We start from the raw sequence: 17,866 nt of genomic DNA, 5'->3' as shown, positions 1-17,866 counted from the left end.
AGAAAGAATAAATAAATAAATAATTATCAGAAAAACCTCAGATACATTTTAATTCTGACTTTTAATTCTTATTTTCAAAATTAATATCCATTGTAATTATCTTCAAAATCTCATATGAAGAATTTAATCATAATATTTTTCTCCTCCTTTATCCTAATGAAGAAGTTCAAGGAATTATATGAGCTTCTGTACATATTATATTACACTTGAGAAAGTTCTGACTTAGCTGCTAAAAATACAACAACAACAATTAAAAAAAAACTGGATAATTCTGCTTTTATAGTTTGACTAATTTAAAAATTTAAAAGCAATTTTTAGAAATTGTTGGATGTATTTCAATTAATTTTTCTTCAATACATACTGACTACATTTCTCATGGGTGGCATAATTGCCATTTATACAACATGGAGAAGTCTTCTTTGGAAGGTGTGTACATTTTTGCTTGTTTGTTTTGTGGTGCTGATATTCAAAGCAAGGACATTGCACGTGCTAGGCAGCAGTCATCGGTTTTGGGAAGGTCACTTAACTACCAAAGTTTCTTGCCCTTTCTCAGCTCTGGAACCTTGTACATGCTGCTCTGACTGTGTAGCAAATGGAGGAGAGAGTGTCCTTCCCCTTTTCCTAAAACATACACAGATAGTGGATAAGGTGCTGACGGTTGCTCCCTGTCCATCTCCAGGTTGGCTCAGTTGTCCTAATTTGTGTTTCACCTGTCAACTGTTTGTCATATCACATCCCATCATCACTCTTACTTTTCCTACAAATAAGTATCAAGAGGTAAGTCTCTGAGCTCCTGAGTTTATATTGTAGCTGAGGAAGAAAGAGGAAAGCAAATAAAGCAACAATTATTCAGTATGAACAAATGATATAATATGTTCTATTCTACACCTTTCCTACTCATTCACTTTTTTTTTTCTGTGTAGAGAAATTTAATGAAGTGATTCAAATGGTTTCAGCCATGACACAAGAATGTCAGAAGTTAATGAAACCCCTTTTCTTATGCAAAATTCCAAAATAATAATACCCCAAGTATTGAGTTTCAGCTTGAGTATCAGTAAATACCCTTTGTTCCTGCACTTCTTTAAATGGATATTACCATTTTAATTTTGTGTGTAAACTCCCCTATGTTCCACTAGTTATGAAAGCAAAGTATCTTTTATACTCCATCCATAAAAACATTCATTAGATACCATTTTCTAAAAGGTAAAAACATTGACCAGGTTACCACACACTTCCAAAAATAAAATGTTTCATACTCGTTATAGGAGATCCCTACTTCATTTGTTTCCTTTCATAGTCTTTGAATGCACCATAAGATCACCAGGTATAACACTAAAAGAACAAGACTGAAATACAAAACCAAGTTTTAGCAAGCATCTGCCTTGTCTGTTGTAGGAATGCTACATCAATATGAAGTGTCTTTGTTTCTATAGCACCGGTGATAGCTATGATGGCTAACCATACCAAGTGTACTTGAAGATGTAGACCAACTGGCTGGCACCACTGTAAAATCATAATCACTTTGGAGAACAGTTTGGCAATGAAATACATATATGAGATAAACAACTTGTATAAAATGTTCTAGCTCCTTTACTTGCAACAGCCAAAAACGGAAAGTAGCCCAAATGTTCACCAACATTTAAGTGGATAAACAATTCCTTTTAAAAAAGGAATAAATAACTGTTACAAACACAGATGAATCGCCAAATAATAAAGACCAAAAGAAAAAAGTACATATGGCATGATTCCATTTTTATATAATTCAAGAAAATGCAAAGTAATCATTAGTGATAAAGTTTACCAGTGATTGTCCGAAGACAGAAGAGTAGCCAGAGGGATTATAAATGGGCACAGGGAAACTTGCAGGTGGTAAGTGCGTTCATTGTCTTGATTTGAGTTATTCCATGGTTCTTTATATATAAAATTTCACCAAATTATACACTTAATTTAAAAAGCCATTTGTCTTTTTCACTCTTGGTCTTATGAGTACACAGTGCTATTTTCCAGAGATTAAATGATATATAATGTCTTCACTCATAGCAAATAGAATATATACTCGTGTCTTTTGTTTAAAATTTTTGCTTTATTTACCAGTATGGTAAATATCATGTAAAACCAGTAGTGTGCTAGAGCAGTATTGTACCAGGTCACATGAGCCAACTTTTACACATAAATAAAAACACACTAGTCCAAGAAGATTCTGAGACCAAAAGTGGTTCAGAAGTTTTTTATCTATGGAGCTGTAAAGTATTACTAGGGAAAAAAGCAAACTGAAAAGCAGAAAAAGATGAGATTTTCAGACACTCAACCCTATCAGAAAAATCTGCAGACACACAGAGTTGCTTTCACCAATGTCATTTTCCCATGAGGCTCACTGTTGACCTGGCCTTTCTTCCAAGATCAGGAAGGCCTAGTGTTAAGTCATTAGCTCCTTCTTGAATTTAAAGAGCCCAAAAGCTGCTAGGAAAGAAAAGGTTGCCATATCCTCTGGCAAACACCAAGGATCCATCATCTTGCTTCCCACAGCTATGCAGGGACTAACAATAACTTTAATATACTTTTGAAAACGAATAGCAGCAGACCAACTCAAGGAGGTGGGATAAGAGGCTTGATATACAAAAAGGTTTATATTAGGTACATCAACCAACAGGATACCAAGATACTTTTTAACCTACTGCTCTTCAGCATCTTAAGAAAAGAAGCTTCATGGCCCCCCCTTTTTCTAACTATTCAAGATGGCTTTATCATCTCAACAGACAGCTCTCCCAGGAGGAAAAGACTGAAATTTATTTAAAAAACCATTAAAGAATTCAATAGGAGCCTAAGCATGTAGTTCAGTGGTAGTATGCATGAGTCTTGGTTCAATCTTCAGCACCCCTACAAAACAAGAATCAACAGAAGCTATGCTACAGAAACATTTGTATCTTCCTGTTTTGTGAGATGTTGGAAACAAACTTTAGGGCTTTTTGGTCTCCACTGCATAGAGGTCTGATCGCTTCTGTTTAAAAATGGGGATTTGCTGGCGTATTTCAGCCAACTTCTTCAGGTCTATGTTTGAATACAGGATCATTTCTTCAGTGCCAGCTTTGGCTAGGACCTCCCCCGAAGGGTTCACGACAGTGCTGTGTCCCCAGGCAACATAGGAGGCGTTATCATCCCGGGCAGGAGAGGCTGTAGCCACATATATCTGATTATCAACAGCCCGGCCTCGCTGAAGCAATTCCCAGTGGGCTGGTCCAGTGGTCAAATTGAAAGCCCCAGGATACACCAACAGCTGGCAACCTCTCTGTGCATACACTTGTGCAAGTTCTGCAAAGCGGATGTCATAGCAGATGCCCAGGCCCACTCTGCAATAAGGAGTATCAAATGTGGAGAAATTATCACCAGGACTCAATGTTTTAGATTCTTGAAATGTAATTTTTCCAGGAACATCAATGTCAAACAGATGGATTTTTCTGTGCTTTACTAGTAAAGTTCCATCAGGCCCAAAGACAGCACAGGTGTTATATAACTTCCCAGCATCCTCTTCAGGGATGGAGCCTCCAATGAGATATATGCTGCACTCCTTTGCTACTTCAGAAAGCTTCTGTGTGGATTCACCAGGAATTTTCTCCACATATTCAGGAAAATATTTTGTGCCATATGGAGAATTAAAGCATTCTGGCAGAGAAACTATTTTGGCTCCTTGCTTTGCTGCCTCCCTGACAAGGCTACAAGCGCGAATGACATTATCTGATTTGATGGAAGAAACTTGAAGCTGGATGAGGGCCAAGCGGAAAGTAGCCATGGCTCTCCCTGGAAGCACCATCTGCAGCCCGGGAAGAGCAAGGGTCGGGCCCTACTCATTCACTTTTAACCTAAAATTGCATAGTATTTATTATACAAAATTACCACAGTTTATAAAAATCAGCCTCCTAGTGAAGACAATGTAGTTTCCTTTCAATCCTGGATTATCACTAAAAAGATGCAGTGACTACTAACACATAATTCACCTCATAATTCTGTAAGTACTTCACCAGAGTAAATTCCCAAACATGAATTTTCCAGGTTAACTGTTATGTATTTATCACTTTTATGGCTTTATTCATTTATTTCATTATTCACTGAAAATGCAAATGGATATATATATATAACTGGATCCCTTTCCCACAGGAAGGCATCCAGTTATACTCTCATAATAATATGCTGGAATTTTCCTTTTTCTCACAGTCATACCAATGGAGCATATTAATCAAACTTCTGAATTTTTGTCAACCTTAGAGATGAACAATGTTGTCTCAATGTAGTTTTAGCTTGTATTCTTATCATGAGTAGGTTGATGATTTTTCTTTTTAAATTTTAATAGTCATTTTTCTTTTCTATAAGTGATATATTTAGATCTTTGGCCTATATTTGGGTGCTGTCATAAGGCAAATCTTAAGATATTTTTTTTCATTTCTGTTTTTTAACTGATATGTAAAAGTGCAAAAATTGTACATATTAGTGGGGTACAACACTTTGATTCATGTATACATCATGAATCAGGTTAAACATATCTGTCTTCTCTAATAGATATTACTTCTTTATGGATAGAATGTTCAACATCTTTTAATTAGTATTTTAAGGTATACAGTACACAGCCATCTGAACTTTTTACTCCTGCCTCATGATAACTGAGTATCTATCGATTAACTCTTTTTCATCTCTCCCTTCCCTGTACTCTCAGCCTCTAATAACCATCATTGTTCTCTCAATCACTTTGAAATCAGTTTCTTATATATCACAAATGAGTGATATCATATGGTACTGTATTCAGCTTATTTTACTTGCCTGATGTTCTCCAGGTCTATCCATGTTGCAGAAAATGTCAAGATTTAATTCTTTCATATGGCTGAATACTATATCTAGGTGTTTTTATACCTAGAAGATTAGCTAATACATGGCAATAAAATTGAAAATGATTTTTTAAATAGACTGTTACTTGACATTATTTTCTCCTTATTCATTGATCTATGGAAACAATACCAAGTTTCCCCTTAGAGCTGTTAGTACAAAGGACTGCATATTATTGGATTTGTTAACACAACACCACAATGTTTAGAATTAGCATTTTTACTAAATACTAGCACCTTGTAGAAATATATCCCTCCATTGTTCTTATGGTTTTATGGAATTCTTATTATATCTTTTGTTTTGTTTTTTTCCATATAATATTAGAATCCATTTCTCTATAGCTATAAGTAAAAAACAATAAACAAAAATCTACTTTCATTTTTACTTGGATTATATTAAAGGTATACATTAATTTAAAGATAATTAACTTTTTTTCTTAATGTTGAATGTTACTCAAGATTTTGTTTGTTTAAGATGTAAGTCTTAAACATTTCTTGGTAGTGACTTTAAATTCAATTTTTCATTTTTATTTTATACCAAAATGCAACATTAAATTATCCTTTTGTTCATGGCAGGCACAAAATTACATAGTTTGAAAATGGTAATAATTTGCTTCCTCTTTTTATTTTTTGCATCTTTAAGTAAATTCTTCTTATTAACAAAAGTACCTTTGGTATTTCGTGGCTAAGTTTGACTTTAAGGTTTGAGATAGGTAGTTTCCATTATTATATTCTTTAATTTTTTAATTAAAAATTGTTCTGAAAGGGTGTAAATGTCTTTATAGGGTCTGTGGAGATAACCCTATGATTTTTCTCTAACACATATAATAAATTGCATAATAATAAATTTGCTAGTAAAGAGCTACTCTTGTATGCGTGATATGAACTCCACTGTTCATAATGTATAATTAATTTAATGTGTTGTTAAAATCTGATTGCTAATATTTTATGTAAGATTTTATATTAATATTCTCAAAATTAGCTTACATTTTTAAATATGTGCAATTCTAAAATGGTTTAATATTAACATTAATATGAGTATCACAGGTATGCTAATTTTTTCTATAACACTGTTTTGATTTGTATTTTGTTGTCTGTGGACTGAAATAATTTTAAAAACATTGGAATTGGGCTGGGTTGTAGCTCAGTGATAGAGCACTTGCCTAGCATGTGTGAGGCACTGGGTTTGATTCTCAGGATCACATATGAGCAAATAAATAAAGGTCCATCAAAAACTAATAAAAATATTTTTTTAAAAGCATTGGGATTAACTGAAAAGTTTAGGTAGAATTTCTCTATGAGACCACCTAATTTTAGGAGTTTTAGATGTTTGTGATTTTTCTCTACTGCTTCTATTACTATCTGTTGATTTTGATTTTCTCTCATTTTAGAATTAAGTTGAATATTTAGTATCATATTTTAACAGTACTATTTTTATTTAGTTTTTTAAAATTAATATAATTGTTATGATATTCATCTTTTCCCTATTTTGTGATTTTTCCCTCCATAAAATGTTTATACTTCATGCTTACAATTGTATTATCTTGATTAACTGACATCTCTCCCCCACCACAACTGAAATTTGATCTATGTATCAACATAATTGTTATTTGTTATTTGGAACAATCAGTTTTGACTTTTCTTAATTTACTCATTATTTGGTTTCAGTTTTTCTTGTTTAATAATTTTTTCAATTTTTTCACTGATTTATTTCAATTTCCTGAATTGTTCTGAGATGTAGTGTTATGAATTGTTCTTTATCTACCATCTAGCAATACCAAAGTATTGATGTTCCTACATATTGTGTATTTTGTGTTTGGCTAATTAACCTCTTTTTTGGAAACAGGAATTGAACTCAGGGGCACTCAACCACTGAGCCACATCCCCAGCCCTATTGTGTATTTTACTTAGAGAAAAGGACTCACTGAATTGCTTAGCACCTTGCCACTATTGAGGCTGGCTTTGAATTCACAATCCTCCTATCTCAGCCGCAGGAGCCTCTGGGCTTATAGGCATGCACTACCAGGCCTGGCCTTAACATTTTTATTAACAATATGAAAGTAATCAATTTCTTTAGAACTTTCGTTTTAGAATACCAATGAGTAAATAGTGCTTTGGAGCTACCATTTCTCTTTAAAGATTGTGAAAATATTATATTAATGTTTTACCTTATTGTGATTTTAACTTTATTTTGAAATTAACATACTCCTTAACATTTCAAGTCATTTTAATTTATTTTAAGTAAGAAAAAACTACATTAAATAGATGATTTGCCGTATAAAAATTAAATTGATTTATCCTTACTTTTGACAACCTTGCCTTCTTCTATCATTTACCTTTTATCTGTTTAAATATTTCATAACTTAAAACATAAGTGATTTTAATATGCTGGCTGATTCCTAAAGTAATAACCATTTGTGTAGGCCAAAACATCTAATGGGTACCTTATATTTTAGGTTAGTGGGATAGTTTGGCCATGAACTCAGCACCAGATTTAAAATGGATAACAGTAAGTATATTCAATTTTATTTCATAAGTCACTTTATTTTAACTTCATTTTAATTTTCATCTATGTGTATAACATATATAATATACATACCCCATGGAAATTGCACTTTGAAAATGTCACTGAGATTTTTTAAAATAAGAAATGACATTTTCAGTGTGTAAGAGTGTTTATAGATTTTAGCATAATTTTGAGCCTATTTATTTGTAGAGAGATAAAAGGAAATGAAATTTAACTTATGGCCCATGTGGCTTGATCAGATCCTCTCAATATGGAGTGCCCAAACCATCAAGCAGTTGGAACAAGAGGGAATTGGGTACTCAAGGTCAGACCCAGAGAGTCTTGGGTCTTTACTGTGTAATAGTTTTGTGATGCTGCAAATCACAGTATTCATCTTGTGTCCTTGCTGTTTTGTTCCACATACCTAATATGAATAATATCTATTTTAGGCTCTTGTTTAAGGGTAAGTCAAATTCAAAACTGTAAACCAAATAGCATATAGCAGTACTTTTAAATATGATCATTTTTTACCCTGTTTTTCCAAATATTTTTTATGGCTTTTGCCATGTACCAAAGAGTGATGTTAACCCCAGTGAATAAAAATAAAACTGTGCTGTATATTTGTCTCAAAGAGTGCCCTATTTTTCCTAAGTGACCCTGTTTTTAGTCATATAGAATACAGAAAGCATTGTAAGTGCTTTGAGAATTCATTGTAAACTAAATATTTCAGAGTGCTTCCAAACCTATGTATATATTTGAATTTGCAACAATTAGGATACAAAGGATCCCAGAGGGCAACTTTAATTAAATCATGAAAGCTTTTTATTTTTTTTTAATGTGGTTGTTGAATGATTAGCTCTGTTATGACTGTTACTTAAATTCTTTAATTCTTTGAGATGGGTTTTCTTATCAGTAAATAAAGAAATTTGATTAAGTAAGGAAAAACATTTTCTATCACAAAAGACATGATAGGAAAAATTTTAAGTTTTTTTGTGTTATATTTGTCTCTGAGAAAATATTCAGCTCTGCATTGTGGAGCTAAAGCAACCATAGATATGCACAGATAAATGATTTTGATTATATTCATCAACTCTCCATCCTTGTGACAAAATAACTGAGAAGAGCAAGTTAAAGGAGAAAAGATTTATTTTGACTCAGTGTTTCAGAGCTTTTGGTCCATGGTTAGCTGGTTGCATGAATTTTGGGCCCATGGTGAGGCAGCATATGATGGTCAAATAGCAGGTAGAGCAAAGCTGCTCACCCGTGGTGATCTAGAAGCAGAGAAAGAAAGTGTGTCAGAGGTTAGGGACAAAATAAACTTCAAAGAAATATCCCTGGTGACCCACCTCTTCCAACTCAGTCCCACTCTTCCCAAAAGCATCATCAACTGAATCCTGAGTCTTAAATACATGAACCTTTGGGGTACATTACAGAATCAAACCATAGTAATGCCAATGTTCTAATAAAATTTTATTTTAAAAAATAGGTGGTAGATTGGATTTGACCTAGGGGTCACAGTTAAACTTGCCCCAGATTAGAAGAATTTTTAAAGACCTTTTTTTTTTTAATATTTTCTTGGTCTTGCTTAGTTTTAGTTTTATTTCTTCCTAGCCATCTTACCCTGTTGGATTTAGCTTGCTACAATTTATTGTACTTATTCTAACTGGAATAATATCTTTTATCAATTAATATTTCCAATATTTCATACTTAGGCAAATTTTTTCCCCTTCGTTCTCCTCTTTTTCCTAAGTAAGCTACTTGACCTAATAATCCTGGAGTTCAAAGTAACCTTTGCAGTTTATTTTATTCATTTTTCTACCTTTGGGTGACATTATAATTACATAGCATTCATATCTTGATATTCTTTTTCAGTCATGCCTATAATCCTAGCTACTTAGGAGGCTGAAGCAGGAGGACCGCAACTTCAATGCCAGTCAGAGCAAACTTAGCAAGAGCCTGCTCCAGAAATATAAAAATAAAAAGGACCAAGATATGGCTCAGAGGTAGAATGCCCCTAGTTTCAATCCCAAGTACTGAACAAAAGGAGGAGGAGGGGAGGGGGAAGGGGAAGAAAGACATTGCTCCATGATAGAAAATCAAAGCATGGGGTGAACAGGAATATTGGCTTGGAAGTTTGGAAGACAGGCAGAGGAGAGAGTGAGTAGAAAATTACCAGAAGAGGTTATTTTTGTTGTTTATTTGCTTTGTTTGTTTTTGAGATGGAATCTTGCCCTGTTGCCCAGGCTGCCCTTGAACTTGGTGTGCTTCTGCCTCAGCCTCCTCTGACTAACTGGAATTACAGGCATGTGCCACTGCACTCAGATTAATACACGACATTCATTTTGTATATAAGGGCTGTATTGATTGGTAGTTTGCTGAGAAGGTAGGAACAGGAGAGATGGGAATTGCCAATTAAAAGAAAATATGCCAATATTTTCACTCCATTAAGTTTCTTATCTTAGGCATTCTCTCTGAGTAATAAAAATATTTAAGTCCTAATATTTTACTGTTCTTTCTTGTCTTGTTGACCCTTTTGAAAGCATATTCTTTAATAAAGACATGATATTAACTTTTCAGAACTGCAGTTAATCCCTGGGGTCAGTGGATTCCATATTTCCAATCCTCCCATTTTGTTGGTCTGTTCATTGCATGCTAGTTTGGAGGTAAGAGATTTGTATGTCAGTCTTTCCTGTCTTTACTTTTTCTCCTTACCTGGTTGCCACAGGTTGTAGTATTTTTTTTCTGCTAATAAGCAAGATTATAAATGTACACTGTACATAAATGAAGGACAAAAGGCGGCATCTTCCTATTAGAAAGGTGACTATATGGTGATTGCACCTGTCATTTACATTTTCTGCCCCAGACTCAGTGCTTGGCACATTGTTGGAATGTAGTAAACACTAAATGGAATTTAGCTGGGGAGACATATATTTTGGTTCCACTTAAAATCTGTGTGAATTTGAATAAGTTATTTGACCTTCTCTCTATATATAAATAATTTAGTGTCCAGTGTTTAATTCTTCAGTAACTCACTCAAACAGCATGTATTCATTGAGAAAATATTTATGTGCCAGGCACGATTGGATTTCTGGGGATTCTGTTTCTTCTACTTCTGTGAGCCAGTGAACTGACAAAGTGCCTGGTGACAAAGCTATAAATGACTTACCTTTAGGTGAGAGGAGTTATTAATAATTAGAAAAAATGAATTCTATTATATATAAATTATTATAAAACATCAAATTAAAAAATAAATAAATTTTTGTTCTCTTTTATAAAATAATAATATTAGAGTAAATCAAAAATTCTGTATGATTTCCTCATTAGACAGAGTTCTTGCTTTCCTGAGCCTTCTATGCCATTATACAATCTATACAATTGTGGCTTAATATGGTCCTTTAAATTAATATTTTATTTAAATTTAGTTTCACCATAAATTAATATTTACATAATGAGTTAAGTTATATATATATATATGCATATATACACACACATGAAAATAGAAAAATATATATATATGTATATAAACCAAACTGATTTTTTTGATATTATTTAGGAACAGATTCAATTTATTTGAGTAAACATAGATTGTTAATAATTTTATGCTATATAATTAACAATCTTAATACACATATTAATTAAATTATATATTGTATATACAAATATTTGGGTAAAATATATTTGATGTAAATGTACATACCTATTCTAATAGAGGTTTTGTATACATAGCTATTCAAATAAGGCTTTTATTTTTTCTTCAGTGCCTCTTAAAATCATCAAGCTCATGATATTTTGGGAAATCAAATTGTGGAGAATACCAGAATCAAATGAGTGACTGAATAAAGACTTCCAAATCCCTTCTATGCCCTAATTGTCAAATACTCATGGCAGTTTCTCATTATGACCACTGGATGGCAATGTCAAGTTCCTTTGTTTTTATTCAAGTTCACCACTATGACAATGACAATTGCCTTATATTCATTTCATCACAACCTACTCAGGTTGACCACTTGATGGGGCATGAGCTGTTTTCACTTTGGGGCAGATTTTTTTTTTAAATTGGATTACACTCCCAGTGACAAGATTTTTCAGACAGATATTTTTAAGTAAATATCTTAGTAATTCATAATATTTTAGTTGCTTTATAATATCTACTTAGGAAAAAAAGTGTTTCTCAAAGAAACAACATTTTAAAACAAAGTGAAATATCAGTTTACTCTGCAAGTTTGTATCAGGAAGATGAGTTACAATCTGAAAGACACCAAGACATATCATAGAAAGACTAGAAAATAACATGATTTTATCTGATTTTCTTTATCTTTACAAATAATTTTTCAGACAACTAGAAATTTTCTTTTATACACTGTCTTTGTGGTATGGCCTGTGCAGTAAGCTGGTCTCTCCTCCAATAGTCACTCTTTCTTCTATGGAAAAAGAGAGGATTTTTGTTTTTCTCTACCTCTAGTTTCCTACCAAACTGCATTAATGGAACCTAGACAAAATTTTATTCTAAGACTCTGAAGACTGATTTTTTCCCTTTAATATATAAACTTAAACCTAACCAAAGGACCCTAAAAGCCATTAAAAAGGGAATATAGACATCCATGGAACTTGTCATCACTTAATTATTAATTCTCTAGAGCCTTCTATCAAGGTCATTCACTGTAAGACTATGTTCTGACCATAATTATCTTTAGTTAGTCAAGCTTTATTTTTGTGAAAGGAATGTTCAAAATCCTCCCCATTATAAATTGTAAAATGTTTAAATTACAAAGTAATAAATGTTCCACATTGTGTGCTTTCTACACAATGTGGAACATTTACTGAGCTTGCCCTGTGAGTCAGTATTAATGAATTAACCATAGTGGTATTTACCTATCTTTTAAAAAGTTAAAGCATTGTAGAAGATAAGTGGTTGAAGTTGAAGTAAGTTAAATATATGCATGACTTCAACTTTCTCCTTTGTTTCTACCTTCCTTTCAGAAAATACTATACATACTCAAATTTCAACTGTACAGAAAGATTCTGTACTCAAGAATCAATATTACATAGACATGACCTCTGATTTTCAAAGCAATGAATTTGTAAGAGACTAATAATGAGTGCAATCACGTGTGCACCTGATGACTAATTCCATTAAACATACCTTATTGTCAGTTTCAAACTGTCTTTCCCTTTATATCCAGGCTTTTAAATGACTTATACAGTATTTAAAATATTGTGGATGAAAGGAAGTAACTTGAAGCTAAAACCCAAGTGAGTACTCTATTGAATAAGTGGTCACTAAATATGACCTTAAACACGAAACTAGTGCTCTTGAATTCATTTGCCTCATTTTTCTGAGGATATTTAGAGTTGATTACTTCAGAAGTTCTCTCACTCTTCCAATTACTTACTTGAAATTTATATATATTATATTTTGAGGTTTCATATTTATATATAGCAGCAGACAATTTTAGATCTGTTAATATATAAACTTATAATAAAGAAAATTGTTTTAAAATACAAAATTAAAACAATTAATATACACAGAAGATCAGAACCCACACACACACAAAAAAAAAAGAAAGAAAGAAAAAAAGAAACTCACCGTGTTTCTTCACACTGCATTAGGGACCTAATTTTAAGAATGTAAGAGAAAAGTATCACAACTAAAAACATCATACTATGTGTACAATTTTTAGTCAATCTTATCTATCTTTTCCAGATTTCTGTTTATTTTACTCAGTAAGAACAAAATAGCCCAAGTAGTTAAAACTCTGCCAAGAATTCTCATAAGCTGAACATTTTTAAGCTACATTAATTTTTTCTAAAAAATTTTTTGGAATACTGAAAACATAAATTAACAAGAAACAAAAAAAAAAGAGATTATTTTTTTTATTTTCCTGTTAACTTCTATTAGCCTCTATAGTATTTTTATGTGAGGACTCAGAATAGACTTTTATATTCTGTGAGAAAAATTTAAAAGTGCTTCAAAACCCAATTTGCCCTTGTTGTGGTTGTAATGTGGAAAATATTAAATTAAAGGTTATATTCTTATTAAAGAGTAGCAACTCTTTAACATTTTAACATTCTACATTCATACATTCAACAGTATGTTAAAATCAAGACTATTTGCCATTTAAAAACTGATTTCTAATTACCAAGAGTAATCTAGAAGAGCAAAATCTCCTAACTCACTTTAAAAAATTTTATAAATGTAAGTAAATAGTGCCGCAGTCTGTCTGGGCACAAATCACGAGCCACCACACAGCTTGTAGATTCAAACAGCAATTCTTTATTCCCGATCTCACACCGGCCTTCTACAAACACGCTCTGGGGAAATCCACGTTCTCTGCCCAAATCCACCTCCACTGGGCTTTTTTGTCTCCCAAAATATACTGTCTGACCCTAAGAACTCAAGAGGAACTCAGGCAGCAGGATACGCCCTATTCTAAACAGGGAACACCCTAATCTCGTATTATGCTAAACTGGGAACTCCCTAAACAGGGATCCGCCCTGGTCCTTGAGCAAGGTCAACTTTCAGGAGTCCTTCCACTAGACAGCATGGGAGTATGCTGGCAAGGAAATTGTCATACCTACTTGGCTGATGGCTCCCAGCAAAATAGTACCTAAATTTTACAAACCTTTGAATACAAATTAATTATCATTCTAAGTATACAGGCAACCCTCCATATCCACAGACTCTACATCTATGGAGTTCACACTTGAGCTGAAATAGTCATGAAAAAATTTTTGCATAAGTACAGACTCCTGTTTTCTTGTCATTAGTCCCCAAATAATGCAGTATTGCAACTAGTTACACAGCAGTTACATTATACTGAGTACTGAAGGTAATCTGGAAATCATTTAAATTATATGGGAGGAAGTACATAGGTGATATGCACATACTACATGATTTTTATTCAACAGACTTGAGTATTGTGAATTTTGTTATGCAGGGTGATCCTGGAAGCAATCCCCTGTAGATTCCAAGGGACAACTGCACTTCACTCATTACACCCATCTGTGTTTTATGGCGCCTATAGTAGAACCAAAAATGTTTCTAGAATTATTTATTAATTAAAACATCTTAGCATATTGTTGATCTCCTAAGAGTCTTTTTTATCTATATCATATATTTTTTTATTCCAAACTTATACAGAATGACTTATTGTGGGCCCTGCCTTGTGAGGCTCTGATCCTGTCCTCTGGAACTATGTTAATCCAAAAGTTATTGAGTTCCCTTGAGTTTTTATTGTTTGAAGTCTACCTACATTTTGCTTTACATAAGGAAATGATGAAGTACCACATATCAAATTCCATGCAATCTGGGTCACCTAAGTCTTGAAGCAGTTTGCTTGCTTTCAGATCTTAATTGTCCTTCTGAAAATAAAAGTATCAGTTTCCAATGGTAGCTGATTACCTTTGCAGGCCTATAAACATGGTCCCTGAGGTGTGGTTGGAGAGTCATGGTATCATTTTGTCTTTTCTGCCCCATCCCCACTTTTTTAAGAAACCATTACCTTTTAATACAATTCTCATCTTCTCCTTCAGCCAAATTCAAAAGCTCCAACAGTGTAGTTCCTGAAAATATATACCTTCAACTGAGCCCTACTAGAATGCCAATCCACACATGTCACATATAAATACAAAAAAAACTGTATTTGAATACTTGAGGAACTCTAAATATCACCACATTACCCTATCTATATCCTTAATAGTTTTGCTCATAGTTCAGAAAAGGGACATTAAGTGTCATGCCAGCACATCATGGTGTTTGAAGTCTATTCAATTCTTGTGCATAGGATATATTTTTAAACTTTATTTAACCTTCAGAGATAAGCCAAAAAAGCATGTCTATTCTTACCCTAATGTTCCAACATTTGGTATCGTGGGTCCTTGTCACTCATCTTAATGTATGACATCTCCGGCAGCAAATGGTACTTTTTTTACAACAGTGCTTCTTGAGTTTATCAAAGAAAAAAATTATAAAATAAAAGAAATAAAGAAACAAACAAACTATCCTAATGCTTCAGTAATAATAAGTGTATTATGTGACATTGTTTGCTTCTTGGTCCAAGAAAATGTAGCTTCCTTATTTAACTATTTGTTTTCTAATAAATCAGTTAAAAATGACAGATAATATTGGTAACACTGCCTTCACATAAGCACATATATTTATCTCATATTGCACTTTTTTCTAACCAAACCATATATAAGAATAAAAAAGATCTTTTTTTAATAGGTGGACACAATATGTTTATTTTACTATTTTGTTTTTATGTGGTGCTGAGGATCGAACCCAGTGCCTCATGCATGCTAGGTAAGCACTCCACCAATTAGCCACAGTCCAAGCCCTAGAAAAAGTCTTTTTGATTTTGATTTTATTAACTGGTTTTGAGAGAAAAGTTTAAATTTCAAAATATTTGAATGCATTAAGTTATGCTTTACTTGGTGATTAAATTAATATAAAATAACTCTGAAGTCATATGATATTAACTCAATTTTTCTTCTTTCACAAGTATTGTTTAAATGATATTTGCAGTTTTCCTCTCATGGAAATTTGCCTTTATATTTAATGGTAAAAATACTTAGAAAAGGACATGTTTTTACAAAAAAAAAAAAAAGATTAGCTAAAACTGAGTGTTTGTTCGATAGGGCAAAAGTCAGCATCTCCTTTTTTATGCATGATTTACACTTAATTTTGGCTTCTTTGAAGATCACTAAAATACTGCTAACCTGATTGTCATTTGGCAGATCTTTAGGCAACGATCATAAAAGCACTGAATAAAAAATCCATTTTGCAAACTGGTTATCTGGAATACATGATCAAGCTTTACTTTAACAAAGATATAGGAGGAACCAAGAAACCTATTGTGAATATAATTACTCCATCCAATATAGAGGATCGGGGCTGCCAATTGACACTAACATTTTCTATTGCCAAGAAAAATGTTTTTGAAGAACTAGAAAAAAGAGGAGTTGTTGTAAGTATATTTTCCCCATTGCTACCAGGATATTTGTGTTGCAATTGGGGGTAAATTTTGGATTTGTTGGTTTATTCATACTTGCATGTCATTTCACATCAATCCATTAGGATGAATTTGGTGCCAAATAAGCTTTCAGTGCACTGCTAATTGTAGGGCACAGAGATGTATCTGTCATTTCTGATAAAAGAGAAGATATCACAAATTTTTGTTGCGAGAAATGTTGTTATATAATTTACTCATTTTTAAATTATAGTGCAAAAAGAAATTATTTCATTATGATGTATTAGTATATGTTTTTTATTAATTCACTAGATTTAACTCAAGAAAACTCCAGTATACCTTTATTTAATCTATGAAACAAAAGTAGTTAGTGAAGGATAAGAAATAAATTGGTCTTACTTAGAAGCCTAATAAACTCAGTTATTTTTACCCTTGTCAAAAAGATTTGGAGACAATTCTCAAGAGTAGTAACATTGCAAGGAATATATAGTTTTTTAACCCCTGGGCCTATGTAGACTTTAGTCTCCTGAAGAGAAATACAACAAATGATGGGAATTGAATAGGACAGTGTGCATAGACTATATATTATCTCCTTGACTTACAATGTTGTTTCTTGAAGTAGGCTATAGTGATCTTCAGGGTCAGGCCAAATTTTCCTACAACGTTCCTGCATATAGCCAACTTCTTATCTGTAACATCAGGGATTAGATAATTAAATTTAAGGAAAATTTGCTAACACTCCCAGTAAGAATATCATTCATTTAAATTTGTCCAAGGATTCTACTCTGTCCAGGATTTCCCCACAGAAAAAAATGAATATATGATCTATTGGATGGTGAGAGAAGATAATTATTGATTGGACCTCAGGCCCAACCCATTATTATTTTCATTATAAAGAAGAAAGTGATTCTGCAATCTTTGTAATGTTTTGAATAACCAATAAAAAAAAGAAGAAAGTTTCAAATTACAGAAACACCATATTTTACTGAAAGTGAAAAATTGCTTATGCATTAAGTTTCAAGGAAGCCAGCATGAATGCTTTATGGAAGTTTATCTTGAATGGACATTTTCAGTATGTGCTAAAATTTTTGTGACTTTATATTATTTATTTTTCCTCCAGTGTGACAAGCAAGAACCAAATGGGATTCGAGTGGCTCCAGTTCCTCTCTACAATTCTTTTCATGATATTTATAAATTTATCAATTTGCTTTCTTCTGTACTTGATTCTGTAGAAACAAAAAAGTAGCAATGTTCTTATTATTAACTTACACAAATTTACTGAAAGATGCCTTATTTTACTACTATTCAATTTTTAATTTTTAAAAATAAATTTTAATTATTAAAAATATTTCAAAATTGATTTCTTTTATTGATTCTTTAAAAAAATAAATGACAGAAGAATGCATTACAATTCTTATTACACACATATACTACAATTTTTCATATCTCTGTTTGTATATAAAGTATTATGACACCCAATTCACGTCTTCATACATATACTTTGGATAAGGATGTCTATC

The 17,866-nt window shown here is 32.6% G+C and overlaps 2 pseudogenes; one reads left to right on the top strand and one right to left on the bottom strand.

Annotated features, from left to right (window-relative positions):
* The window catches only part of LOC143386706 (kynureninase-like), an 83,474-nt pseudogene extending 65,882 nt beyond the window's left edge, over nt 1–17,592 (top strand).
* LOC143386717 (omega-amidase NIT2 pseudogene) lies at nt 2,624–3,831 on the bottom strand (annotated as a pseudogene).
* Nucleotides 17,593–17,866: the final 274 nt, after the last annotated feature.

This window comes from Callospermophilus lateralis, unplaced genomic scaffold, assembly GCF_048772815.1.
Source record: "Callospermophilus lateralis isolate mCalLat2 unplaced genomic scaffold, mCalLat2.hap1 Scaffold_120, whole genome shotgun sequence".
In the NCBI taxonomy this organism is placed as follows: Eukaryota; Metazoa; Chordata; class Mammalia; order Rodentia; family Sciuridae; genus Callospermophilus; species Callospermophilus lateralis.
Note: the sequence above shows the minus strand (reverse complement) of the source record. Positions and strands in the feature narration are given on the sequence as shown.